The sequence below is a fragment of the Hypomesus nipponensis genome, chromosome 9 (assembly GCF_054491055.1).
Source record: "Hypomesus nipponensis isolate SF chromosome 9, ASM5449105v1, whole genome shotgun sequence".
Taxonomy (NCBI): domain Eukaryota; kingdom Metazoa; phylum Chordata; class Actinopteri; order Osmeriformes; family Osmeridae; genus Hypomesus; species Hypomesus nipponensis.
Window position 1 is genome coordinate 600,001 of NC_140369.1, and position 16,435 is coordinate 616,435.

The window sequence follows — 16,435 nt, forward strand, 5'->3', positions numbered from 1 at the left end:
AGTAGTTCTTACAAACAATTTTCGGACTGCTCATGACTAGGACTCTCCAAGGAGTAATGACTTGAACAATATCACAAAGAGAACAGAGAGAGAGAGAGAGAGGGAAACAGCAAGAGATGTTAGGGATGGAGGGAGAGAGAGGGAAACAGAGGAAGGGCGAGATAAGGCGATGGAGCGAGAGAGGGGAGATAGAGAGAGAAAGAGAGAGCATAGCCAGTGAAATGATGGGTCATTAGTGAATAGGACGGAGTCTCTCTCATAAAACGGTTAGAGGGAAAGTGCCGAGACCTAGAAAATAGAACTCATCAATTATTCATAGAGGGAGAACAGTATAAATAGTTCATGAAATGTGGAACAGCAAGAGTTCCCTGTTTGATCCTCTGTGTCATTTAAGGTCATATAGGGCCTGTATCGGCCCCTGTGCGGGGCCCCTGTGCTGGGCTGTGTCGGCCCTGTGCTGGGCTGTGTGGCCCCTGTGCTGGGCTGTGTCGGCCCTGGGCTGGGCTGTGTGGCCCCTGTGCTGGGCTGTGTCGGCCCTGGGCTGGGCTGTGTGGCCCCTGGGCTGGGCTGTGCGGGGCCCCTGGGCTGTGTCGGCCCTGGGCTGGGCTGTGTCGGCCCTGGGCTAGGCTGTGTGGCCCCTGGGCTGGGCTGTGTGGCCCCTGGGCTGTGTGGCCCCTGGGCTGTGTGGCCCCTGGGCTGTGTGGCCCCTGGGCTGTGTGGCCCCTGGGCTGGGCTGTGTGGCCCCTGGGCTGTGTGGCCCCTGGGCTGGGCTGTGTGGCCCCTGGGCTGGGCTGTGTGGCCCCTGGGCTGGGCTGTGTGGCCCGCACTGAGTGAGAAGATGCTCTTTGCTGCTTCCTCTTCAAAGCAGCGTTTCTCAGAGTTCATGAACGCCAATGTGTGTGTGTGACATCTCACTGGCAAACCACTGCTAGCAGTACCAGTCTAACCAGTACTCACATCAGCACACACACACAATACACAGCAGTCACACAGTGATGTGCATTAAACACAATGCAAGTGATTACAGTTGTCTCGTATAACACTCATGACACAGCATGGGTCAGTGGCGATTTCTTTAAGACTGCAAGGGAAGCTCAGCTTCCCCTAACATTTCAAAATGTTCATGGTAATGGTCAAATATTTACTATTGTGTTAACATTTGAAATGCGTTAGAACACGTTCATATCGAAAACGAGTTCTTTCAGAATTATCTACATATATTAGCAGGTCGACTGACTGATTTCCTTCTCATACATCCCCGTAGTGCCACAGTGCATTTCCCCGTTGAAGCTCAGCTTCCATGGACTTCAAAGGGGCTGCTCTGAACAGTTTTTTTCAGTGCTTCGAAACTATACGGTCATTGGATAAATGCTGCGGTTATGTCCCGCCCTGGACGCTCAGCATCTCTGGGGGTGAATGGAGGAGTGGGCTGGCCTGGACGCTCAGCATCTCTGGGGGTGAATGGAGGAGTGGGCTGGCCTGGACGCTCAGCGTCTCTGGGGGTGAATGGAGGAGTGGGCTGGCCTGGACGCTGGGCTTCCGCGTGATGATTGGAGGGTCTGTCGAAAGACTGCATCTCCTTTTGATTGACAGTCATTTTGTACTATAAAAAGTCATCGAAGCTGTTCAAGCTCAGTCTCATGGATCCCCCCAGGATTTTGCAACTGTAGTTGAAAGACAAACTGCAGCAGCCTATCTCTTGGTATCTGCTAACCAATCTTCATCATACATTTCATACAATTATACACAACATTCCTTGTTTCAGTTTAACCTAATTTCCACATTTCCTCCTTCGAGATTACTATTGTTTTGTTAGCTCGTTTGTTCATTCATTAATTCATTCAGTAGGTTAGGCTTGTGTCGTAGGGGTGAACTAGCCAGTGAACCAGCCAAATAAATTGAACGTTTTTAGGATGTAGACCGAAAATGAGCTTCCCCTCTTTGAAAGATCAGCAGCCGCCACTGCTACTGACTAATATTTAAATGACACACGTTTACAAACATTTGCACACCATATTCTGACTCCCCCCCTGTCTCCTTCCTGAGGGAGGGAGGGTTATCTTAAAAAAAACACCACAAGCTCAGAGTTTGACCTACATCCAATTGTCCAACTCCATTATGACGTTTACATACTGTCGTCTAATGGGTTACTTTATAAAACATTTTTAAACATGCTTCATATTTTAAACTATTTTAACAAAAAACATAAGTATTTATATATAAGAGAACATAAAAATATATATATATGTCTTCTAACATGAGCATCATGACAAACATGATGACAGACCTCATGAAAAGTCCCAGTTCTGCCCCCAGCATGCATTGCTCTGTTCCCAGCATGCATTGCACACGACCTTGACAGCTGACATCACGTCTCCCCTACAAACATGTCCAGACGCTCCACTCCCTGCCCTGCTGCCAGGACACGCCCCCCGCCCACGCCGCCATGCAGCCTGGTGGAACATGTCAGGGCAGCCTGGTGGTGGGGATCCGTGGCACCGCGGGGGCAGAAGGGGCAGGGGGGGCAGGGGGCAGGAACCAGATGGAGGCATGAAGCGCCTGCCCAGGCCTGCAGAGCTTGATCAGACACTCTCGCTGCACACACACACATCTATACCAACCTCTCCTTTCTTCTCCTCTCCTCCTTCCCTCCAAACATCCTCTCCTCCTCTCTCCTCTCCTCTCCTCTCCTCATCTCCCCTCCTCTCTCCTCTCCTCTCCCCCTCTCTCCTCCTCCCCTCTCCTCCTCCCCTCTCCTCTCCTCCTCCTCTCTCCTCTCCTCTCTCCTCTCTCTCTCCTCTCTCCTCTCCTCGTCTCCTCCTTTCTCCTCTCTCCTCTCCTCCTCTCTCTTCCACTCTCCTCTTCTCTTCTCTCTCCTCTCCTCTCTCCTCCTCTCTCCTCTCCTCCTCTCTCCTCTCTCGTCTCCTCCTCTCTCCTCTCCTCCTCTCCTCTCCCCCTCTCTCCTCCTCCCCTCTCCTCCTCCCCTCTCCTCTCCTTCTCCTCTCTCCTCTCCTCTCTCCTCTCTCTCTCCTCTCTCCTCTCCTCGTCTCCTCCTTTCTCCTCTCTCCTCTCCTCCTCTCTCTTCCACTCTCCTCTTCTCTTCTCTCTCCTCCTCTCTCCTCTCCTCTTCTCTCCTCTCTCGTCTCCTCCTCTCTCCTCCTCCTCTCTTTTACTCCTCTCTCCTCTCCTCCTCTTCTCCTTTCCTCCTCTCCTCCTCTCCTCCTCTCTCCTCCTCTCTCCTCCACTCATCTCTTCTCTCTCCTCTCCTCCTCTCTCCTCCTCCTCTCTCCTCTCACCTCTCTCCTCTTTCCTCTCTCCTCTCCTCCTCTCCTCCTCTCCTCCTCTCCTCCTCTCTCCTCCTCCTCTCCTCTCTCCTCCTCTCTCCTCCTCTCCCACTCTCCTCCTCTCCTCCTCTCTCCCCTCCCCTCCTTTCTCCACCTCTCTCCTCCTCTCTCTTCCTCCTCTCTCCTCTCCTCTCTCCTCTCTCCTCCTCCTCTCTTTTACCCCTCTCTCCTCTCCTCCTCTCCTCCTCTTCTCCTTTCCTCCTCTCCTCCTCTCCTCCTCTCTCCTCCTCTCTCCTCCACTCATCTCTTCTCTCTCCTCTCCTCCTCTCTCCTCCTCCTCTCTCCTCTCACCTCTCTCCTCTTTCCTCTCCTCCTCTCCTCCTCTCCTCCTCTCCTCCTCTCCTCCTCTCTCCTCCTCCTCTCCTCCTCTCCTCTCTCCTCCTCTCTCCTCCTCTCCCACTCTCCTCCTCTCCTCCTCTCTCCCCTCCCCTCCTTTCTCCACCTCTCTCCTCCTCTCTCTTCCTCCTCTCTCCTCTCCTCTCTCCTCTCCTCTCCACCTCTCTCCTCTCCTCCTCTCTTCTACCCATCCTCTCCTTATCTCCTCCTTTCCTCCTCTCCTCTCCTCTTCACTCCTCCTCTCCTCTTCACTCCTCCTCTCCTCCTCTCCTCCTCTCTCCTCCTTTCTCCTCTCCTCTGCCCTTCCTGTCCTCCTCTCCTTCAGGCGGAAAGGGCTTGCTGTTGACACATTGATTGAATTGCCAATTACTGACTGTTGAATTGCTCACAGTTGATGTTGCAACATGTGCACAGCTTTCCTGATGCTGCACCCGCACTGTTAACTAGCAGCAAACACAGAGAGAGAGGGAGGGAGGAGGGGCAGAGAGAGGGAGGGAAAGAAAGAAAGAGAGGAAGGAGAGAGCGAGAGTAACATGGGGAAAACGTGTGATGAGATGAAAACAAACTTGAATGTAGATAATCTACTGATGGGTATGCATATGTCTACTGTTTGTGTGTGCATATGTGTGTGTGGATTACAATGTGGCACCCAGCACAGATGTTGGCTGGTTTGGAGGGCTTAAACACCAACCCCTCTTTAACAGGGCATCCAGTGTGTGAGCATGGAGACTTCTAACAGGCTGGGGGTCTCGCAGAGTCTCTGCTGGATTCCAGTGGTTTACTGTTAGTACAGAGCTGCTGTTGATAGATACAGTATATAGTTAGATATAAAAATAGAGAACACATGATGGATATATCTATCTCTCTCTCTCTCTCTCTCTCTCTCTCTCTCTCTCTCTCTCTCTGTCTCTCTCTCTCTCTCTCTTTCTCTGCTTAATTACATCTTCACCAGGCATCATTGTCAAACCCTAGTGGCCGTGCTAATGAGCTCCAGCCACGCTACATCCCCTCCCCTCTCTCCCCCCTTCCCCCCTCTCTCCCCCCCTCTCTCCCCCCTGCTCTCCTCCCCATTGTCCTCCCTTTCCTACCCCCTCCCTTCCCCTCTCCCTCCTCCCCCCTCCTCTCCTCCCTATTGTCCTCCCTCTCCCCTTTCCCCCCCTCACCCCCCCTCTCCTCCCCTCCTCCCCCCTTCCTCCCTTGGCGGGTCCTCCTGTCTGTATGGATCATTTCAGCCGCCTCCTCGCTTCTCTTCTTCTCTAAGCCGACGTGTAGCTCCACTCCTCCCATCCCTGGGACTGGCATAGAGCAAAGGGGAGGGAGGGAAGGAGGGAAGGAGGGAAGGATGGGAGTCAGGTGGCTGAGTGGTTGGGGAGTCGGGCTAGTAATCTGAAGTTTGCCAGTTCAATTCCAGGCCGTGTCAAATAACTTTAGGCACTTCACCCTACTTGCCTTGGGGGGGATATCCCTGTACTTACTGTAAGTCGCTCTGGATAAGAGCGTCTGCTAAATGTAAATGTAAGGAAAGAAAGAAAGAAAGAAAGAAAGAAAGAGAGGGAGGGAGGGAGGGAGGGAGGGAGGGAGGGAGGGAGGGAGGGAGGGAGGGAGGGAGGGAGGGAGGGAGGGAGGGAGGGAGGGAGGGAGGGAGGGAAAGAAAGAAAGAAAGAAAGAAAGAAAGAAAGAAAGAAAGAAAGAAAGAAAGAAAGAGAATTGTGTCTCTGTGAGGCAGCTCTGTGGAGGATGCAGGGCAGAATGAGGGCCTGAATTTTCTGAATGAGACTGTCTTTTTCACTTAAAAGCTGGCTCTGGTTATATAATTTACCATTTTCATACTTGCTGATATCAGCTGGTTTGCATAAGAATAGATCTTACTCACCCCTTATGGAAATGTACATCCTTTCAGGACTGAATGCACACTTGAAATAGAGTTCCCATTATGATATAAATTATCTTGAAGCTACATTGGGGTGCATTGGACATAAATAGCTGTCTTACTGTGGTCATGTGATCCAGTCAGCTTAGCAAACCAAGCTGCACCCCAGCACTGTGGTCAGCTGACCTGCCCCACTGTGAAGCTCTGTCAGGACAGGGAGACAGGGAGACAGGGGGAGTAGGAGAGAGGGAGGGGAAGGGAGAGGGAGGGAGACAGGGGGAGTAGGAGAGAGGGAGGGGAAGGGAGAGGGAGACAGGGAGACAGGGGGAGTAGGAGAGAGGGAGGGGAAGGGAGAGGGAGGGAGGGAGACAGGGGGAGTAGGAGAGAGGGAGGGAGGGAGGGAGACAGGGGGAGTAGGAGAGAGGGAGGGGAAGGGAGAGGGAGACAGGGAGACAGGGGGAGTAGGAGAGAGGGAGGGGAAGGGAGAGGGAGGGAGGGAGACAGGGTGAGTAGGAGAGAGGGAGGGAGGGAGACAGGGGGAGTAGGAGAGAGGGAGGGGAAGGGAGAGGGAGGGAGGGAGACAGGGGGAGTAGGAGAGAGGGAGGGAGGGAGGGAGACAGGGGGAGTAGGAGAGAGGGAGGGGAAGGGAGAGGGAGGGAGGGAGGGAGTAATGGAGAGGGAGAGAGAGATAGATAAAGGGGGGAGACAGGGAGTGAGGGGGAGAGAGGGGAGAGAAAAGGGTTTGTTAACTTCGCCGTTTGTGTGTCTGCCTCTGCCAGCTCCTCTCAGGTGGAGATGAAATATTAAAAGGTAGATTAGTGAGATCCCCCCGCTTCCCTCGGTGCACGTTGAGAACTGGCTTAACACAGGGGCTGATCTCTGGCTTGGTAGCATTTGCTGTCAGAACCAGAGGAAGCTTTATTTTTATCATCTGCTGCACCCTGCTCCAGTATTTCCTCTTAATTGCCAATAATCTCACCCTTTGTGTATGTGTTTTACCCCAGAGCCAAGCTACTATAGACGGATCCATTAATAATGATAAATCAGTGAAATGGTCCTTTAGAGACCCACCAAGTTGGTCTGCGATGTATTGTTATCAGAAGAGACCATGTGACTCTTACTCCAGCCAGCCTGTGTTCCTAATGTCTGTGGATAAACCAATCCTGTTGGTTCATTCACCTCTTCGTCGTGTTCCTGTAAACTTCTGTTTTGATTGCGTGTAGAGGAAATGACATCATTCTGACATCCCGTCAAAGGGCCAGACACTTGCATGCATGCAAGCGTTAAAACACACTCATACACTCTCTTACACACCTACACACACATACACTCTCACACACACCTACGCTCACATGCACGATACAGAACGTTCTGTTAGCCCGCACACACAGACCCAGATGGCAAGTCTCATTTCGAAACACACACACTCACACACACACACACACACACTCACACACACTCACACACTCTCACACACACACACACACACACACACACTCACACACACTCACACACACATTGTGTAGAGCTGGTGGATTCCCTCCCTGGAAACCTCCTGGCCCCTGTCAGCGTTTAACCTCACTACACTCTGATTGGCCTATACACAGCAACCTGATTTGGTATTTTTCACTGGATCCCATTGGCTGGCACTTCAGCCATCATGAAATACAACTGTGGAGGTGTGTGAGCTGAGAGAAGGATGGCTGATCAAGTCTGGAACAAAGAGAGAGAGACACCAGAGACTGTGGAGGAGAGGATGGAGAGAGAGGCATGATGGAGGAAACAGGAAAGAGGGATTTGTGGAGGAAAGGAACAGGCTCTCTCCTCTAGTTACAGTGGAGAGACTGACTGATGGGATGTGAGAGGACGAGAGAGAGAGCGAGAGAGAGATGTTTCCAGAGCTAATCTGAGCTGCTCTGTGTGTCAGTATTTCCTGGCTTTGTGACTGAAAGGAATAAAGACTGTCATTCATACTTTCAGTAATTATCAGACTTGACAGATTGACCTTAATACCACAAGCAGGAAACACAGCAGAGACAAAGCAAACTGGTGTCACTGACTTTGTAGAAGTTGTATTGTGGGGATGTGTGTGTGTCTGCGCGCGTGTGTGTCTGCGCGTGTGTGTGTCTGCGTGTGTGTGTGTCTGCGCGCGTGTGTGTGTCTGAGTGTGTGTGTGTCTGAGTGTGTGTGTCTGATTGTGTGTGTGTGTGTGTCTGCGCGTGTGTGTGTCTGCGCGTGTGTGTGTGTAAAAAAGGAAAACAAAACTAGAGATGATTGTACAGTGTTCACTCCCTTCTCCACCCGGTATTCTTCACTCCCTTCTCCACCCGGTATTCTTGATGACTCAAGGAAGCAGTCTGGAGAACAAGGCCACTGAAGCCAGCCTGTGTTAAAGGTCGACCATACTGGTGAACGAGAGAGTGAGAGACAGAGAGTTGTGTCCTGTTCCTAAACAGCAGTGTGAGTGAGTGAGTGATTGAAGGCTGTGTCCTGCTCCTAAACAGCAGAGTGAGTGAGTGAGTGAGTGAGTGAGTGAGTGAGTGAGGGAGTGAAGGCTGTGTCCTGCTCCTAAACAGGAGCCCATGACCGGGTCCTTGTTGCTGCTGAAGACACCCTGCTGCGGTCACCCTGCTGCGGTCACCCTGCTGCGGTCACCCTGCTGCGGTCACCCTGCTGCGGTCACCATGCTGACAAACACAGACAGACAGAGAGGATAAATAAAGGGCAGTAAACATGAATGACCCCTGCACCCCAGCCCCCCCCACACACACACACACACACACACACTCAGACACACACACACACTCAGACACACACACACACACACACACACACTCAGACACACTCATGAGAGACTGTTATCCAGAAGTGATACACGTGTGCACTTTTAAACATTGAAACAAAACAATAACAACATCTTAAGTGCTGAGGGTTTAGTATGTCAGTAGCTTGAACTGTGTCTCAGTTCAAGCAGGAGGTGAGGAGGAGAGTGCTATGCCGCCCCCAGCAGGCCGGTCTGGGAGAGACGGCCCCTCCATCAACACACATGCACGTTACAACAGACTCAGAGAATATATATTTACGGAGCCCAAATGGAATTGGCATGTGTTTGAATAAATACATTGATATTTATATTCAATTCAGGAGGTTCTCTGCTGCCACATCACCAGGCCAGGCTTGAAATTCTAAAAAGCCTAGTTGCCGTAGCAACATTCCTCCTCCACATCATCCATCACCCTGATTACTGAGCGGACCCGCAGAGACAGGAAGTACTGTCAGCTAATCCCCCCACCCCCAAACACCTGGGTAATTCTGGGTAATTTAGCTGTTTGTACACATTACACATGCAGCGTGTCTAAGAGAGTAACGACAGCAGTCAGACATCCGCTTGCCCTGTCACTGGGCTTAGAAGTGTCTCACACACACACAGCCGCACACATACACAGTCACACACACACAGCCGCACGCATACACAGGCACACACACACAGCTGCACACACACACATACACACACAGCCCCACATGCACACAGGCAGGCATGTTTGTTGAAACACACAACATTATTGAAAGTGTTCTAGTTGGAATAATGACTCAGAGACAGTCAGACCTTCGGCTCCTGACTCAGAGACAGACGGACAGTCAGAGACACATTCTCGCTTGACGACGCTTGACGGCGTCATCAGACAGAACGCAACAATTAACTGTTCTTTCTGATCATCGCGTGATGCCGTGCTTCTCACACGCTTGTATGTCGCTTTGGATGAAAGCACCTGCTCAATTGTTATATTGTCGATGTCATGTAAAAACCCTAACCCAGTGGAACACTGCTACAGCAGAGGGATATGGACAGTGTAAAATGCTGATGGCCAACACTAACAGGTTTCTCTAATGCGACGTGTAACTTATTGAAAACTGCCGGGTTTGTGACAGATCATAGTGACGGGTTTTAGGCTTCGTAGCTCTCAGTCGATCCGGATGAGCTTTTGTTCTGACAGTGACATCCCAAGTGTTTCCCTCGAGAACAGGCTGGAGGTCGGATGTTGCACAGTTAGAAAGGGAACAGAAAAAGCTGAAGGGGGAATCTGACATTTAGTTCTTCCTGTGTGATCCTGCACCTCCCTGGTGATCCCGACCTGACTGACAGGGAAGCATGGATCAGAACACACACAAACACACACACACACACACGCTTGTGTGTGTGTGTGTCTGTTTACCTGTTAACGCCTCTGTTTGTGTGTCTGTGTGTTCCTGGCTATGAGTGCTGGAGAACAGTAAAACAGGAGACAGTGTGGAAGCCGTTATAAACTGGAGGCTGTAGAGGCAGTCCAGTGAGTCTGGCTCTCAGGACCCTGGAGAGCTAAATGGTCCTGCATGAACACACAACACAGTTAATGGTCCTGTCTTCTGGCCTGCTGTGTGGTCTGGGCTTCAGTGTTGTAGTTCTACTGGTGGTCCGAGGGCTGCATGGTGGAGGGCTGCATGGCTGCATGGTGGAGGGCTGCATGGTGCATGGCTGCATGGTGGAGGGCTGCATGGTGGAGGGCTGCATGGTGGAGGGCTGCATGGTGCAGGGCTGCATGGTGGAGGGCTGCATGGTGGAGGGCTGCATGGTGGAGGGCTGCATGGTGCAGGGCTGCATGGTGCAGGGCTGCATGGTGGAGGGCTGCACGGTGGAGGGCTGCATGATGCAGGGCTGCATGGCTGCATGGTGGATGGCTGCGAGCTGGAGGGCTGCATGTTGCAGGGCTGCATGGTGGAGGGCTGCATGGTGGAGGGATGCATGGTGCAGGGCTGCATGGTGGAGGGCTGCGAGGTGGAGGGCTGCATGGTGGAGGGCTGCATGGTGGAGGGCTGCATGGTGCAGGGCTGCATGGTGCAGGGCTGCATGGTGCAGGGCTGCATGGTGGAAGGCTGCATGGTGCAGGGCTGCATGGTGGAGGGCTGCATGGTGCAGGGCTGCATGGTGCAGGGCTGCATGGTGGAGGGCTGCATGGTGGAGGGCTGCATGGTGCAGGGCTGCATGGTGCAGGGCTGCATGGTGGAGGGCTGCATGGTGCAGGGCTGCATGTTGGAGGGCTGCATGGTGCAGGGCTGCATGGTGGTGGGCTGCATGGTGGAGGGCTGCATGGTGGAGGGCTGCATGGTGCAGGGCTGCATGGTGCAGGGCTGCATGATAGTGCAGGCCAGAGTCCTGCTGGCTCTCATGGATGATCCTTCATTTCCTCTCTAATCCTGCAGGCCGCACCTTGTGGTCGCCAGGGAAGGAATCCCGGGGGATTGACCCACATACCTGCTGACTCCGCCCGATCTGTCAGCGTGGCGTGTGTGTGCATGTGTGTGCGTGTGTGTGTGCGTGTGTGTGCGTGTGTGTGCGTGTGTCATTGACTGCTACTGCACCAGATTTGAGATGTTAATTATTTGTTACAGTATAACAGCAAAGTAGCTGAGTGTGCTTGATTCTTGTCACTCACCGCGGTGGAGTCAACTGGGAAGGGAATCCTATGCACCTCAATTACTTTCAAATACTTCTATAATTAAATATTACATGTTTTTTTTTAATAATTGTTCACCTGGGTTTGCCTGTGGTCGTACTTTGCAGGTTTATGTACTGAATGATGACACAGACGCTACAGTCAGTCAGCGCATACAAACAAGAAAAGAAGAGTTAGGATTTTCCATGTAGGTGCTGAGGGGAAAAGCTCATCTTAAAGAGAACAGAGTACTTTAGCATTGTGTTAGGGTGCTATACATCCGATTGGATTTACCATTAATACACTAACACTAATACTCAGTCTGAATGTTTGGCAGCTGGCAGCTCTGTGTGTGTGTGTGTGTATGTGTATGTGTATGTGTGCTTGTATGTATCTGTCTGTGTAGTGGTAGACTGCCCCCCTGGGCCCCCAGGGCCCCAGTCCCCCCTGGCCCATCCTGGCCCCTGGGCTCATTCCTCCCCTGGGCCCCCCTGGGCCCCCCTGCACGGTTGTGTTAATAATTCACAGTGACCCTCTTTGCCTCTGACCTTCAGTTTCTAGTCATTAATTAGGACCATGTTTCTTTACTGGCACTTACTCACCAGCTGTGTATGGATGTGTGTGTGTGTGTGTGTGTGTGTGCAGGTGTGTGCAGAGATGGGAAGTAAAGAAGTACAAATACTTTAGATTTTTCTGGTATAAGTAGAGTTAATATTTTTTGCTTTTTACTTTCACTCCTTACATTTTCAAGCCAGGCTCGTTACTTTAGTTTTAATCTGTATTTGGTGGAATTATCAATATTATTTATTGTCATTGCACGCCTTTTTTCATTTCTTGTCTAACACTCACAACAAACACAAGTGAGTCTACGAAGCTACCATGGAGCAACACAGAAGAAAATAAAAATATGTATTTGTATCTAAAACAACATTTGCATAAGTGATGAGTATTTGATGAGGACTTTTTGGAGAGAAAAAGTAAAAAATATATATATACGTTTTGAAAGGTTGAAAAGTTATTTTCGACCAACATGAAACAGGTTTAAATTATTGATGAGTATCTGAGGGGGGGACTACTATACTCTACTGTGCTCTACTATACTGTACTGTACTGTATAGCAGAGCACTCTACTGTACTCTACTCTACTGTACTGTACTGTACTGTACTGTATAGCAGAGCACTCTATTGTGCTCTACTGTACTGTACTGTACTGTACTGTACTGTACTGTACTGTACTGTACTGTATAGCAGAGCACTCTACTGTGCTCTGCTATACAAAATCAGTTTTGAAAAAGAAAACAAAATATGTTAAAAACCTTTTTTCTTTAGAACTTTTTTCTTTTTAGAAAAAAAAGTTTCTTCCATTTAGAAAAAAGTTGAAAAAACGGTTTGGGGAAAAAATTTGGAACGGTTCAACACTTAAACACGTCTCGAAACTTGAGTGAAAACGTGTAGTCAGCACTTTAGCTTTGACCAGAAGGTGTCTCTGTCTAACCCTAACCCTTTTACCAGAGGGTGTCTCTGTCTAACCCTAACCCCAACCCTTTGACCAGAGGGTGTCTCTGTCTAACCCTAACCCCAACCCTTTTACCAGAGGGTGTCTCTGTCTAACCCTAACCCTAACCCTTTTACCAGAGGGTGTCTCTGTCTAACCCTAACCCTAACCCTTTTACCAGAGGGTGTCTCTGTCTAACCCTAACCCTAACCCTTTTACCAGAGGGTGTCTCTGTCTAACCCTAACCCTAACCCTTTTACCAGAGGGTGTCTCTGTCTAACCCTAACCCTAACCCTTTTACCAGAGGGTGTCTCTGTCTAACCCTAACCCTAACCCCAACCCTTTGACCACAGTCTTTAAACATGAGAATCTGTTCTTCTACTTGTGTGAAGGATGTGTACTGGCCATCTCTGCCACATGGTCTCAGCTGGATACTGCAGTGCTGCACTGATAGTTTTGACTGGTTTGGCAGATAAAGTGTCGGTGTTTCATTGATTAGAACCACCAGGGAATTAAAACAGTCTGAGAAAAGATAGGACAGTTTTTGCATCCTTTGCATCCATAAAAAAACTACAACTACCAGCTGATTGTATTGTTAGCAAAAAGACACTGTGTCCCCGAAAATCTCCACTTCTGTTTACATTTAGTTTATCATGTATCCACTTCCTGTGCATATTGGATCATACACGACACATGCCTCTACTACATTGATGCATATATAACATACACCATGTTCACATACAGTGGAAGTCTTTAAATATGATCTGAGTTTCTTTGGAATAAGAGAGGCTGTGTTGACCGGAGGATGAGTTGTCACACACACGGCCCCCTGAGCTAGCAAGGTTGAGGAGTGGACGAGATCAGGAGGAAGAGAAGCTCAAATATGAGCAGAAATATTCCTGGCTCGGCTGGGGGTGCCGTGTCATTTAACGACGCCTGACATTTCCTGGTCCCAGCAGGGGGCCCAGCAGGGGGCCCGGGGCCCAGAGGAGAGAGACAGACCTGACTGACAGGCACAGGGAAGTGTGTGTGTGTGTGTGTGTGTGTGTGTGTGTGTGGGGGGGGGGGGGGTACGAGGTATGTGTGTGTGGTGTACGAGGTGTGTGTGTGTTTTTATTATGCCTCCTTCATACAGAGTCTTAAGTTACAAACTCCATGCTGGAAGGGTGGCTACAGGGGATAGTTTGTTTGCAAGGCTGTCATCCTCTCTCTGTTCCCACTGGGTTTTTCCTGCTAAAGGCCTCTCCTCCCTCCCTCCCTGCTCTCTCTGGCTCCCTCTGTGGGTGGCTGGGTGCTCCTACCCTGGCAGTCACCAGAGTTTAACTCTTGTAACATTGGAGGACTCACAATGTCTGGAACAGGTACAGGGAACAGAGAACCCTGTCATATCCTTTACCCCTATAGTTGCTGCAACAAAAACATAACAAAAAACTGTTTTGATTTCACGTACACACTCTCACACTCTCTCACACACACTTACACCCAGGGCTGGGTTGAGTGACTCAGTAGGGTTCCCTGTGTGAGAGTGGGATCAATCCATCTGACCTTATCCCTGCAGCTGACCTGCAGCCTTCACATTCTGCAGCTAACCTGCAGCTTTAACACTCTGCAGCTAACCTGCAGCTTTAACACTCTGCAGCTAACCTGCAGCTTTAACACTCTGCAGCTAACCTGCAGCTTTAACACTCTGCAGCTAACCTGCAGCCTTCACACCTTGCCACCATTTTCCACATATCTTGATTGGCTGTCAGAGTGGCTAAGACTGATGGAAACATTTGATTGGATGAAGTATTTGTAATGATTGGAGGTTTGTTTGATTTGCTTGAGTGTGTTCCCATTTGGGACTTGGGTTTCATTGAAGTGAGTTTACCTACAGCAAATATTTGACAGTATTTGCTAACCGCTACATTCAGCTCAGGCCTGTTGTCTCCACAGTTGGTTCAGACTCTTTTTTACAATTTGTTCCTTGTTGGGGATAACCCAGAATTTAAAACATGCATACCTTATGTTTTCCCGGATTTCCATCCCATCCCGGCCTCAGGTGTAATAGGCCTCCCTCCCCCACCTGCTGATATCCAACATGGCAGGACAGGGGAAGGGGACACTGTGACATAAGCTCCCTGTAAGTGTTTAACACCCTGTCACTGTGTATCACTGTGTTTCTAGTCTAGCTCTGTAGCTTTCTGTAGCTTTCTTTTTATGTGTGTGTGCGTGTGTGCGTTTGTGTTTGTGCGTGTGTGTGTGTCTGCGCGCGCGCATGTGTGCCTGCATGTGTGCGCAAGTGTGTGTCAGAGGTTGTATTTTTCCTTATTGAGCTGACCTGTGATGCCAAAAACCCCACTGGGCAGTGAGGTTAACTCACTAACAAGATAATCTCACTAAGATGCTGAGCCCACCATGTCCACTTGAGTACACACACACACACACACACACACACTCACCTTTCACTTGTTCCCCCTGTTCCTCGATTATTAGTGTTGTGGGCCAAAACTGTATGAGATGACCATGACTGAAACAAGTCGGTTGACCTGACGTAAACTACCAACTGAACTATCTTATCTTGTAAACAACCTGAACATCCTGTTGATCTCCCTCCTCCACCCTGCCTGGTCTCCCTCCTCCTCCACCCTGCTGTGTCTCCCTCCTCCTCCACCCTGCTGTGTCTCCCTCCTCCACCCTGCCTGGTCTCCATCCTTCTCCACCCTGCCTGGTCTCCCTCCTTCTCCACCCTGCCTGGTCTTCCTCCTCCACCCTGCTTGGTCTCCCTCCTCCACCCTGCTGTGTCTCCCTCCTCCTCCACCCTGCTGTGTCTCCCTCCTCCTCCACCCTGCTGTGTCTCCCTTCTTCACCCTGCCTGGTCTTCCTCCTCCACCCTGCTTGGTCTCCCTCCTCCTCCACCCTGCTGTGTCTCCCTCCTCCTCCACCCTGCTGTGTCTCCCTCCTCCACCCTGCCTGGTCTCCATCCTTCTCCACCCTGCCTGGTCTCCCTCCTTCTCCACCCTGCCTGGTCTTCCTCCTCCACCCTGCTTGGTCTCCCTCCTCCACCCTGCTGTGTCTCCCTCCTCCTCCACCCTGCTGTGTCTCCCTCCTCCTCCACCCTGCTGTGTCTCCCTTCTTCACCCTGCCTGGTCTTCCTCCTCCACCCTGCTTGGTCTCCCTCCTCCACCCTGCTGTGTCTCCCTCCTCCTCCACCCTGCTGTGTCTTCCTTCTCCACCCTGCTGTGTCTCCCTTCTCCACCCTGCCTGGTCTCCCTCCTCCTCCACCCTGCCTGGTCTCCATCCTCCTCTACCCTGCCTGGTCTCCCTCCTCCACCCTGCTGTCTCCCTCCTCCACCCTGCTGTCTCCCTCCTCCACCCTGCCTGGTCTCCCTCCGCCACCCTGCCTGGTCTCCCTCCTCCACCCTGCCTGGTCTCCCTCCTCCACCCTGCTGTCTCCCTCCTCCACCCTGCTGTCTCCCTCCTCCACCCTGCCTGGTCTCCCTCCGCCACCCTGCCTGGTCTCCCTCCTCCACCCTGCCTGGTCTCCCTCCTCCACCCTGCTGTCTCGCTCCTCCACCCTGCCTGGTCTCCCTCCTCCACCCTGCCTGGTCTCCCTCCTCCACCCTACCTGGTCTCCCTTCTCCACCCTGCCTGGTCTCCCTCCTCCACCCTGCCTGGTCTCCCTCCTCCTCCACCCTGTCTGGTCTCCCTTCTCCACCCTGCCTGGTCTTCCTCCTCCACCCTGCCTGGTCTCCCTCCTCCACCCTGCCTGGTCTCCCTCCTCCACCCTGCCTGGTCTCCCTCCTCCACCCTGCTGTCTCCCTCCTCCACCCTGCTGGTCTCTCCCCAGGGAGGCTACGCTGCTGCTAGTTAGCTGCTGTGCGAAGCTAAAGCTACTGTCAACATGGACAATTCCCCCTCTTCCCTTCCCTGGTTGTTC

General features: G+C 51.4%; 1 protein-coding gene across 1 annotated transcript in view; it reads left to right on the forward strand.

Moving 5' to 3' along the window:
• The window catches only part of LOC146272223 (protein bassoon-like), a 66,317-nt gene that overhangs the window by 22,987 nt on the left and 26,895 nt on the right, over positions 1-16,435 (forward strand).